A 12,886-nucleotide genomic window follows, 5' to 3' on the forward strand; every position below is an offset into this window, starting at 1 on the left:
ACACTATCTATTTAGCTAGGTCACAGAGAAAACCATATTTTCTACTTAAAATGATTTGTGTACATCGCTTGACCACCTCAATGGTTTAGCAAAAGAAAAAGGCAGCGATTAAACAGTTTCAAATGAGGTGTCCTGCTGATTTTATCAAGTCTGCTGAATGTATAATGAAAAAGGAGAAGCTGACAGCAACGCCGCGTTGAGAAAATACAGACTACCTTATCTGAACCATTTAAGGAGGTCCAATTATAGATCAAATTTAAAGGGTAGAAACGGCAGATTTACAGACACAAATCAATGAACATGGTAATCCCGATGAATATGACAGATACTCCTGTTAGGGAATATTGCTGCGGTTGAGGATCATTACCTTCACAGTACCGGATACATCACATCTAAAGCAGTAGGAAGCGTCAAGTGTAGACCAGCATTACAAGCAATGACTATTCATTTAGGCTTTGGGAGCAAAAGGCAACCCCATTTTCCCCCCTCACAATTTTTTCTCCTTTTAAAAAAAAACTAAAATGGTGATCTAAAGGGACATTAAAAGCCCTCTGAAAAGGAGACAGAAATTAAACAGATATAAAACTAGTACACTCGGATAAAACTAGCACATAGGCGAGAGCAAATTCAGCAAAACAAACCTCTGAATTTCAAAGTAAACATGTCCTTGAAGATGTGGAAACAGGGTCAAACTCCACCAACGTTCTGTGAGTCACACGTTTACTCTGAGATTCAGAGGTCACGGGGAAAAGCAACCTAAGTTGCTGTTTTCAGGCCCAGGTGAGAGCCAGTCTCAGACTTACTAGTAAAAGCAAGCTGGTTTTGTGTGGAAAGCGAAAGACAGCTGCCATGAATGAACGAGGCAACTGCAAATGAAGAATCTCAGCAAAAAACACTTCTAGATATAAACCAATCCTGCAGAGCATTTGTGAGCAGGCTGGCCTCTTCCAACGAAGTCCAGGAGTATCTCCACGAAGAGCCCAAGGGTAATCAACCAGAGGTCCGAAATAAACATTTAAAAAAGGACAGGGAGAAGGCAGGTATTTAGCTAGGAGCTAACAACTTGTGGAAAACTGTAATGAATTGTTAAAAGAGAAAAACAAGCTTACCTTAAAGGCATTTTTCCTTAAAAATCACTAGCTGTTTTTTCCTCCGGGGCCATTCCTTTCTTTGGCAGTTTCACAGTAAATTTTTTTTCTTTTTTTTTTGGCTCTATTCTTTTTCCTAGGCACATATATTTCCTTCTGCTCAGCTTCACTCAATAATTTAAGAAATGAAAAATACTTCCCTCCCCAAATAATTATTTCTTTAAAACCTTTTTCCTGGCTGGGCGCGGTGGCTCACACCCGTAATCCCAGCACTTTGGGAGGCCGAGGCGGGCGGATCACGAGGTCAAGAGATGGAGACCATCCTGCTTAGCACAGTGAAACCCCATCTCTACTAAAAATACAAAAAATTAGCCGTGCGTGGTGGCGGCGCCTGTAGTCCCAGCTACGTGGGAAGCTGAGGAAGGAGAATGGCGTGAACCCAGGAGGCGGAGCTTGCAGTGAGCCCAGGTCACGCCACTGCACTCCAGCCTGGGTGACAGAGTGAGACTTTGTCTCAAAAACAAAACAAAACAAAACAAAACAAAACACCTTTTTCCTGCCTAGAAACAATACTACAGACAAAATTTCTATAAGTGGAAATCACACACTAAACCCACAGACTCTTGGAACAGAAGAGTCTCTCTCCAGTGTGGGGAGGCTCTCTACATTATCAGACAGGCAATTTTGTTATGTTTTTTTAGAGCTGAAAGGTATAAGACAAGTAAACATAGGACTTGGGACTTTTACTACACTGTATTTCTGACTTCCCCTTTTTGTACCTCAAAAAAAATATATATATACACACACACGTGCAGGCACACACAGACACACTCTCGAGAAGTTTTCTGAAAAGCAGGAGCTTCCCAACCTGATTCTGCTTCCCATGAAATCAAAGACAAGTGGGCCCCAAAATAAACTTGAAAGGGAAATTCAACATTAAAAATAATTTCCAAATCACTTGCAAATGAGCTCCTGCTCCGAGCTTTTCAGGAAAGGAGGACTTTGGTGCCCCCTTTTCAGAAACACACATTAGTGTTTGGAGATAGAAAACCTGTCAACAGGTTTGTAGGTACCTCTGAATGTGTGTCTGCCATTTAGAAAACTGCGGTGAGAATTTAAAATACAACTGCAATTGCCTGAAGTGACAAGAGAACATAATTTCAAGGCAATGCAGTGGGGGACACAAGGAACAAGAAGTTGGCCATTTAAAAAAAAAAAAAAAAAAAAAAAGGCCGGGCGCGGTGGCTCAAGCCTGTAATCCCAGCACTTTGGGAGGCCGAGACGGGCGGATCACGAGGTCAGGAGATCGAGACCATCCTGGCTAACACGGTGAAACCCCGTCTCTACTAAAAAATACAAAAAAACTAGCCGGGCGAGGTGGCGGGCGCCTGTAGTCCCAGCTACTCGGGAGGCTGAGGCAGGAGAATGGCGTGAACCCGGGAGGCGGAGCTTGCAGTGAGCTGAGATCCGGCCACTGCACTCCAGCCTGGGTGACAGAGCAAGACTCCATCTCAAAAAAATAAAAATAAAAAAAATAAAAAAAATAAAAAAAAAAAGATGGTAAACTCAGACCAGTATTCTTTAAAGATAACTTCATTCAAGTTTCCTAGATACTGGTCCAACATCCAAAACCATATACAATAAATCACCAGTCAAACGCCATTCTAGTACAGCCACTATGTGACCTGTAAAATGTTAAAATATTATATCCTCTTTCCCCATAAACCACTAACAACGCCCTGAGACACTGTTATTTCAGCATCAACTGCCTAAGCTGGCACCCTCTTCATAAACAAAACCAAGGTGAAAATCTTTTGAAGGATCATTTGCTCTGAGTTTTTATTCCAAAAGCAGAGACATCTTAGACATCAGAACTGTCTGATTTCCCACTAAAGAACAGATACACAGAAAAGCCAGGGGACAGTGTGGCCAAGACTGGGTCTCTGCGGTACACTCGAGCATGCCAGAGAAGGAAAGGCATGTCAGAGAGGACATGCAAGAGTGAGGCCTCAGAGAACTTACTCCAGTTGGGAGGAGAAGGAAGCCAAAGAGAAGAACAAGGGCCTTCTGCTGAGCACCCGCCAGGTGCCATGCAGTCTATTTTAGGTCATTTCATCATCCTCACAGCAACCCACTAACGTGAGAAAGCTCCTTGTCTAGGACTACAGGAAACAAGCACAGGGGCAGGATTCCTGTCTCAGCTGTGACCCTATGTCGCGCTCTCATACAGAAAGTCCTATATACCACAATACAGTTGAGAGAGGACATGCAAGACCTTCCATGACCAGGTTTCTACCTCCTTCTGCTCCCTCCCATCCCCCATACACACCCCTGATACTCCACCAACACCACACTGCCCATGATTTCCTAAATGCCCATGCCAGTTCAAGCCTATCTCACACTGCACATGGCAGTCCGTTTGCCCCGACAGTCCACAGAACTCCCAGTCACCCTTCAAACTCCAGCTGAGAGAACACTTCTTCCTAGAACCCTTCCTTGGTCACCCCCCAGCCACAGGGTTTACCACTCTCATCTCTGCAACTTGTCCATCCTTTCATATCCACAGCCCTCATCCCCAGCAGTCTCTGACACATGGCAGCAATAGGAGAGACGCTTATTGAAGTAAGCTGCACAAAAAGGTGAGGCCAACTGTCCAAATGAGGGAGCTGGAAAAAACTCTGAGCTGCCCCTGAAGGCGTGAGGATAGCAGTAAATGCCTTGATAAGGTGTAAAGCAGTATTTATTGCCTAGTTTACCATACTAGGTTGAATATAAGACAAACTCAAGTGTAAAGCCAGTTCAATTTTCTAAAAGGAAAAAGGGCTTTAAAACCGCAAAACCAAGTCCTATTGTACGTCCTAGTCCAGTCCAAACCACTGTGATATCACAGGAGTGAACGGCCCTTCCTGGATTTCTGCATTATATTAACACTACTGACACTCCCAGTCTCATCAGTAGTTTCCATGAAGCTGCTCCCTAGCAACCTTCACCAAGCCTGCCTTTTCAGCACACCCACGGTTACTGAGTACCCAGTATTGCTTCCAGAACAAAGCTCTTTGAAACAGAAAAACAAGGTGCAATTCAGTGACCAGCACTTAGAGAGGTGACTATAAGTAAGGACACTGTGATGGCTACCTAGTCCCCTCAGACTGACCTCCTGCATCAACTGCCCTCCCCCGAGCCCACCTAGATACCCTGCTCAACACTCGCCACCCCAACCCACCAAGGAGCTGGGCTGTGGAGAGACAGGGAGGCAGGAAGGACAAATGTCTCCTTCCCTTTCACCTGCAGGGCCCTCCCCCATCCACTGCACACACTCCACAGCTGCTCCAGCTAGGTCCTCATTCAAAGAGCTCCTCTGCAACCAATGCCCTGTGGAGTCCTGGAAAGAGCACTCGGCCTGTTTCCCAGTTGTGTTAGGGCCAGACTCACCCACAGACCCTCGAGACAACACTCTGGGTCACCTGCATCTGCTAGGCCCCGGGAGAAGGGGTCCCACCCTCTTGTCGCCTGCATCTGCTGAGCCCCGGGAGAAGGGGTCCCAAGCACCAGTTCCACAAGGACCACACCTCCAGCCAGTCTGTTAAAATGAAACATCTTATAACAGCAGGCCCACTGGCTTATAAACAAAATTACTAGCTCCTCTAAGAATGTAAAATGAAAGCCCTGAAACTCAGAAAAATACATGCAACATGCACAACGTTAATAACTAAAAAGAGCTCACAGATAAATACATCAAGACTCCAACGGAGAAGACAGTAGTTTACAAAAGAGAAAAGGCAGAGGCCAATACACATTAAGCAACACTGATCAAGTTCACTAGCAATCAAAGAAATACGAATTGAAGTAAAATAACTACTTTTTGCCTTTTAAATTAGCAAAGATTAAAAAGAACAACAGTGCTGATAAAGGTGTGATCAAATGGGTACTCTGACACACTTGGAGAAGCAGAAATGGATAGAACTCTTCTAATGGGCAATGTAGAAACATCAATTGGAAATCACACAGCTACACATACCCACCAAACCAGCAAGTCTCTTAGGAACTTATTCTAAAGAAACACATGGACAAGTACCCAAGTCACGTATCTTAAAAGATCACTGTTTAGATTAAAGGGGAAAAAAAACATACCTGGAAGTAAATGTAAAGGTTCAACAACCAGGAGCCAGGGAAAATCAACAATAAAATACTATACACACAGACATTAAACATGACAAAGTAGAAATACATTTTTCTGGCAATGGGAAGCTATCCATGCTATAATATTTAGAGGGGGAAAACATGTTCCAAAGCAAACTTAACAGATACACTTATGCACTATATATTATACAAACCTGGAAGCACATAAATCAAAATATTAAGCTTATTTTCTTTTTGTTTACTTATATTTTTTAATTTTTCTTCAAAGTGCATACATTAATAGCAATTTTTTAGGGTATAAAAAATTGGAGAAAATCTAACATTGTGAGGGGATGGAAAAACCAAGCAAAAGACCAAGACTTTGCTAGCTGCCATAGTCTTTCTGTATAACAGCAGCAGCAGGCAGCTTATTTCTTAAATTTGTATACAAGGGCCTAAAGGTCAATCCATGCATGAGTCAACAGACCCAAAGAACAGCAGCAATCAATCATCACAAACAAATACCCCAATCTCTCCTTCTCACCGTCCTTAAGAGGGCTTCCTTAGGACTGTCTTAGAGGTACAATCATCTTAATAATGAAGTCCTCTGAGCATTTCAGCATGGGGCTAGACCCCACTTATCCAGAAGCGTACTCTGTGGCAAACACAGCACTGAACAAACTACAACAGATGCACACAGTACTTAAGAACTTTCACAGCAGAGTCACATCAGTTTTGTTTGCTCTTCAGGCATGGCAAGTAGTAGCAGTCCCACTTACAAAAGGAGAATAAAGCTCAGAGATAAGGAACGTGCCCAGATCACACAGCCAGTGATAAGCAAATCTGGGATTCTGAAGCCAGATCTTTCTGAATTTAAAGTGTGCGATGTTCTTTCCATTCCACCACGTTTGCCTCTTAAATAGCAAAGCCAAATGCTTGAAATCAAGATTAGCAAGTAAGCCTGGGAGATGGAGCTATCTTTTCTTAGCTCCCCACCCCAAAAAAGCATGCTTTCAAACTTGCTTTTTCTTTAGATTTCAGCTCAATGATTACCACACACATCTGGATATAGTTAATTTGTGTTGTTTCGCTTGGAAATTCAAATGAGACTGGAATTTAGTTAAATATTTTAAATGATTAAACATATGCCATTCACTGTTTAGCAATGCCACTCAAGTATCTGTTATAACAGCATTTATTTTAAAATAGTCTCATTCAAAAAAAAAAACCTGAAATTAGTCTCCATTTTCTAAAACCTCTGAAAGTGTTTCGATCTTAGCTTAGCAGGATTAGTAATTCACTTTGAAACTAACTTTTTCTGAGAGAACAATCCAATTCAGGATGAAATCTGAAATTTTACAATCTAGATATTGCTTTTACTTGTTCTACACATTTAAAAATGTGTTATTTTTCTATGTCAGAGTTCACTAAAATACTCAACAAACTTAGCAATTCTATAATCTATGTTATTAGATATGCTAAAGAAACAGTAAGACTGAAATAATTTCCTAAAACCTGCTGCTTCTAAGTCAAAAGCTAGGAAGGACCTGAAAGGTAGAAATTTGCTTTTTCTAATCAGATGCTCACTAACTCTCAAACTGGGGAAGGGGAAAATATTTATTGAGGGTCTTAGGTCCTGGACCCTGAACTCAAGTACTGGGAGTATTTGCCCCTTTTACAGACAAGGAAATTGAGACTCAACTGGTTCCAAATAGTTTGCCCATGGCAAGAGTCGACAGGAAGCGGGGCCAAGCTTTAAACCTAAGTCCTGTTCTGAAGTATGGGTTATCAAGCTCATGCACCCTTCAGAAGGGCAACTTCCCACTCTTTCTTCAAACAACCCATTCCCAGGTGCCCACACAGCAGCGGCAGGCTCTGGGAACACCAAGAGGCACAAGAGGTGGCCCAGCCCTGGTGCTCCCTAGCTGTGCACATCACTCTGAGCTCTGCAAAGCTGCCAAAGTTGCTCCAGGAGGCACAAGCAACTGCATTAAGCACAACGTGAATGCTGCGACCGGAAACCAAGGGGCACAGCAGCCCTACCGAACTAGGTTCCTTCCCTGAACAAGGGGCACAAGACAGGAGGCGCCTTCCTCAAAGGGTGGCTCTGAGGGTTGCACAAGATGGCGCGTGTAAAGCAAAATGCTGGGGACACTAAAAGCTCAAGAAAAGCTGGCTGATGAAATTCCTCTCCAACAAGATCCTGGCCCTCCAGGCAGCTATTTTATACAATCACTCTCAGCGAGTCCCAGGGTTGGCAGCTTTCATGGAAACAGAGGTCTTCAGAATTTCTTTCTCAAAGTCATGAAGTCATGAGAGGCAGCAGGAAATGGATTTCTACCACTTTTCCCCAAATCAATTTAACCAGATCTTCTCAGGAAAAAAAGCTGCTCCTTCTGCTAAAGAGCGGTCCATTTTAAGCAGCCAAGGACCTGTTTGCCACCGTGGCCTGCCAAGGTGTAAGATGTATGCGGTGATAACAGAGTCACACACAGAACTTTCTAATCCATCAGTGTCAGCTCTCCCTGACAGAACGCTTACTCACACTTGCTCATTGTTAGTCAACTGGCCACTCATTCTGGGTAAAATTTGGTGCTTTCCACATACCCACAGACTGGGATCATTTTTCACTCCATTCCTGCCTCCAAGGCCTCGTCTCCTGGTACTGGTGCTTGCTCTGGAGGCCGACAATGCCAATGTGTGCAGAGCTGATTGATGAATATAAAACAAGCTGGGCACCGGGGGACCACGTCCAGCCACTAGAGAGCAGTGGAGCACCTCTCACTGCTCGGTAGAACACACGCCGGCTTTAAATGGTTTAATTGTATGCATGCATTTCATTATAAGTCTTGGCCAAAAGCTCCTGGCGAGGCAAGCCAAGCAATCAGACAATCTTGCATCGCTTGCTGAAATCCAGATTTGTCCTTTGTCAGCATAAACAGTTTAATTTGATGTTTTCACTCCTGAGTAAGCACTGAGTATTACATTTAAACCCCTCATGAGGGGGAGGAATGCTTCCTTTTCATCAGTAAATGTACCTTAATGTCAAAGTCTACCTTTTATTCCCAGTGAATTGAAAAAAAAGTATTCCATTTAATATGCTAAAAATATTTGTAAGGCATTCAACAATTTCACTCAAAAACTAATTCCTCAAAAAATGGAGTTCCTTTTCTAAATGTAATGTAGTCAAAGAGGAGTTAAATTTCACCCTAATAATTTAAAACACCACTTGAAGGGAACAGGGATTTTTCTTATAATTGCAACTGCAACATCTCATTGAACTGACAGGTTATAAACACTTATTCTTCAGAAAAGACTAACAATCAGGGCATCAGGGCCTAAAATGTGAAAAGTTTTATTTCATTAATGCATTTTAATGAAATGTCACAAGATATGGAGCGAGAACATTTTTTCCCTAAAGCACAGGTGTCACCTACCCTTTCACAGGACAAAATGGAGGATGAAAATTACCCAAAAATGCGCCTATCTTCATCAGTCCCCTGCACCATGAGGCCCCACCGGGAAACCAAATCTGAGTGCAAGGCATACACTCTGCCTCCTGCCGCGGGAGTGCAGGGCAGAGGGAGCTGGCAAGTCTCTTAAAGGCACCCTTTACTCAGCTCAGCTCCATATTTCAAAGTAACTTCCCAAATTTCAGGGCATTCCACTTTAACTGATGGACTAGACGGTATTATTTTCATTGTATGGATGGAAGAAGCTAAAATTCACAGAAAGGAAGGCGGCTACCCAAAGTCATGCAGCCAGAAATGGCAGCACGGGTACATGAACCCAGATCTGGTTAATAGCAAATCCCTCGTTCTATGAACTACACAGTGAAAAGCCTTCTGATGCCTAAGATGACTTTCCACGTAGTCTGACCAATGAGGAAGTAAAAGGCATCAAGCACTAGGTCATAAGCATATAAAGGCATTTTCCTTTAGCAGGGGCACTCTGGTCTAATTCTGAAACAAGAGCAGATAAAGATGAGCTAGTTAACCTCACTCTCTCTCAGTGGGGTTTAAAGCAAAGAACTTTAAACTGTTAGCATTTCCTTTAACTGTTCTGAAAAGTGCTCTGGCAAGGGCTTTTACTTGGTTGTAGGCTAAGGACAATTCAAATCAGGAGACTTTGTGGTAAAATGTCAGAGCAGGGAAAAAAGGAGAGGAGCACCCATACATTAATTCAATATCTCACCATTTTGTCTATAAAAGGTGTTTAATATTTTTTTACACAGAATCAAGAACAAAATCCAGTCTAATTAGAATAGATTAAGAACTGGCAAGGGCTGACTATATTACATTCCCTGTAACAATATGATGAATTTTAGAAGTAAATATTTTCTCATTTCCTGATATCATGGCACCATCTATTGGCTTAGTACCACCTTTGCAGCAACCAGGAAACAAGATGCATTCATTCAACTTTCACGGGCTTTTGGTTCCCAGTTGTTTTATTCTTGGCACTCCATTGCAACATAATTTTAAGATATAAAATCCATTCACTGCACATTTTAAATCTTCTAAAATGCATCTTATATTAAAGCAGGAAGTGCCAGAGAAATCTTGACACAGAGAGCTACACACAGAAACATGTATTGGCACTAAAACATGCTACATACAAAAGACTTATGTTTGGTATCTCACTTCATGCTCACACATGAAGTAAGCATTACAGAAGAAATCAATGTTCATAGTCAAACAGCTAAATGAATGTTGGACTTAAGACCTGAACCCAGGCTAAGGACAGTGGCTCACGCCTATAATCCCAGCACTCTGGGAGGCCAAGGCAGGAGGATCACTTGAGACCAGAAGTTCCAGACCAGCCTGAAAAACACAGTGAGACCCAGTCTCTACCAAAAAAATAAAGAAAAAAAAAAAAAAATTCAGTGGTGGTGCGCCCAAAGTCCCAACTACTTGGGAGGCTGAGGTGGGAGGGCCACTTGAGCTCAGGAGTTTGAGGGTACAGTGAGCTATAATCACACCATTGCACTTCAGCCTGGAGACAGAGCAAGACCCTGCCCCTAAAAAATAAAAACAAATAATTAAGTTAATTAATATCTTTAAAAAATATCTGAACCTTATTTGACTTCAAAAACCAGTTTTCACTCAGCCACACTGCCTCAAAAAATCGCCAAAAGCAACATATCCACATAAAAAGCAGTGATTTACAGAGCATGTGCACATAAAACGCGACCTTTCAGCATCCCAATAACCCTGGGACCTTCCCAAGTCAAAAAAAGTAGCTTCATTTTAGAAATAGGGGTTATGAAGTTGCAGAGGTTAGGTGACTAGGCTCTGGTCAAGCAGAGCTAGGACCAAAGCAAGGGCTTCCACCTCTTTTTCTAGAATCCTAAGTGCTACTTCATTCAGGAGTTTAGAGAAAAGCCTGCTCCAGGCAGTCACTGGCTGTGCGGACAAAGCTCCTGCTGGAATAGGGTCTCCTAGACCTAAGCACAGAGGCAATCCAGTTCCGATGGAGACACATGATTCTAAAGCCTCTTATACACAGTCAACCACATGGCTGACCCCAGAGCAGGCAGAAGAATTTCCAGCAACACACGGCTGTGAAGTTCATACATATGCCCTCTGAGGTTTCTATGAAGTAAACATGCTGCTAAATTTGCATCCAATTTAAGAATTGAAAACGAATACAGAAGAAACATTTGCCATCTTAAAGTGCACTAATTTGATCCAGTGCAGGATAACTTTCAAAATCAAGTCATGTGGAGATATCAAAGGATCTATACAAAGGTTGTACTTGAGTATAAAAATACAGAAAAGGTTGTGCTTTAGTATAAAAATACAGAAAAGCTTGTACTTTAGTGTAAAAATACAGAAAAGGATGTACTTTAGCGTAACAATGGCAAATCTTAACTCCCTATCCATGTTCCTAAGTTCTCACTTAATTGTAAGATTCTTCTGCCCACAAGGTGAGACATCCAGCATGCTTACTACTCTGTCCCACATCTTCCTCACTGCTTGGGGGCCCTGTAAACTGGGACTTAGTAGGTGCATTCCAGTAATTAGGAAACTGTATAACCAGTTTATCTGGAGAATTTTACCTGGATGGCCCTGGCAGTGACCCCAAGTCTTCCCTAATGGTGCATACCAATGTTTATTCCTTAAGTTAGCATTCCTAAATTGTCCAAGGACCTCATTTTCAGGAATGTCATGCTTGAAATTTTATTCATGTTAATTCTCTATGTGGATAAGCAGGCAAAAACAAAAATTTTATATACCTTGCCAATGCTGCTACAAGGAACACTGCCAAGCTAATAGCAAAAGATGGTCCCCAAGCTTCTTCTGACACTACTTCAGCTTGCCTAATAAAGAAAAGCTGGCAAGTTCAAAGAATAAGCTAATTAATCTGAGAATTAAAAGAACCCACATTATGTCTATAAAAACATAACTAAAATGCTTTCCCTTTCTTAATAAAGTCAAAAAATCTTGCCTAGCTTTTAACAATCAAATGAATCGATCACCAGTAGTCTCTTCCAAATTACTCTCTTAAAAAAGAAGTAAATGAAACAATAGGGATCCTTTCCCTTTTCAGAGAATAAACCACACGCCACGTACCAACAGGAAAAAGTCAGAGACTGAGGTTCCCATTCCCACTCACGTACTTCCTTACTTGTGGTACAAGTAACCTCTCTGAGCCTCAGTTTCCTCATCTTTAAGACAGGGATGATAGCACCCACCTCACAATGGTGCAAAGACTATATCAGTAAGGCATCCCACAACAGGTGTAGGTGCTGTAGCTGGATGAACGCTGCTCTCATTACGGTCAATGTGATGTTCACAAAGGTTTTAGGACAGAAGCTGTCCAGAGGCCACACCACAAACAGTCTGATATATTAGTCTCCCAAGTAAACTCTCAAGAAGGCCAGTCCTCAGACAAGAGGCTCCGGGACCCCACGTTCAATGCAGATCGAGCTGGGCAGCAAGTTAAAGATGAGCAAGACAAGACAGGTGTCTTCTATTCAGTGTAAATTAAGAGCAGCCTTCAGGCGCCTGGCTAGTCGCCAATACAGGCCCATGGGTAGACAAAATTTAGACACCCTTGTCTTCCGGTTAATTTATAGCTTCCAGCTCTTACTGTCAAATTGCTCAGAAAAAAAGAAAAAAAAAAGATTAATTACAAAGTTTTGCTTTTATTCTTCATAATAAAAAAACTCACAATCTAACTAAAACATGAGAATGCAGATGAAATATTCATTTTCTCACTTAAGCTACAATTACAGAAAGCCTTGATTCCACAGTGAATGCTAATGTTCCATGGAGGCACTTCATTTAGGAGGACCTTCTATTTTATCTGGAGTGTGAGGTTTGGTTTGTAGCTCACTCAAAATAATAAGCATGAATTAAAACAAAATCCAGCCAGGCACAGTGGCTCACGCCTATAATCCCAGCACTCTGGGAGGCTGAGGCGGGTGGATCACTTGAGGTCAGGAGTTCGAGACCAGCCTGGCCAACACGGTGAAACCCTGTCTCTACTAAAAATACAAAAATTAGCAGGGTGTGGCTAATTACAGGCACATGCCCATTATCCCAGCTACTTGGGAGGCAGAGGCAGGACTGCTTGAACCCAGGAGGTAGAGGTTGCAGTGAGCCGAAATCGAGCCATTAAACTCCAGCCTGGGCAACACAGCGAGTCTCCATCTCAAAAAAAAAAAAAAAAAA

At 42.3% G+C, this 12,886-nt stretch overlaps 1 protein-coding gene across 1 annotated transcript in view; it reads right to left on the bottom strand.

Moving 5' to 3' along the window:
- The window catches only part of PSMB7 (proteasome (prosome, macropain) subunit, beta type, 7), a 62,122-nt gene that overhangs the window by 31,958 nt on the left and 17,278 nt on the right, over nt 1-12,886 (bottom strand). The window lies entirely within an intron of this gene.

This window comes from Mandrillus leucophaeus, unplaced genomic scaffold, assembly GCF_000951045.1.
Source record: "Mandrillus leucophaeus isolate KB7577 unplaced genomic scaffold, Mleu.le_1.0 Scaffold335, whole genome shotgun sequence".
Lineage (NCBI taxonomy): Eukaryota > Metazoa > Chordata > Mammalia > Primates > Cercopithecidae > Mandrillus > Mandrillus leucophaeus.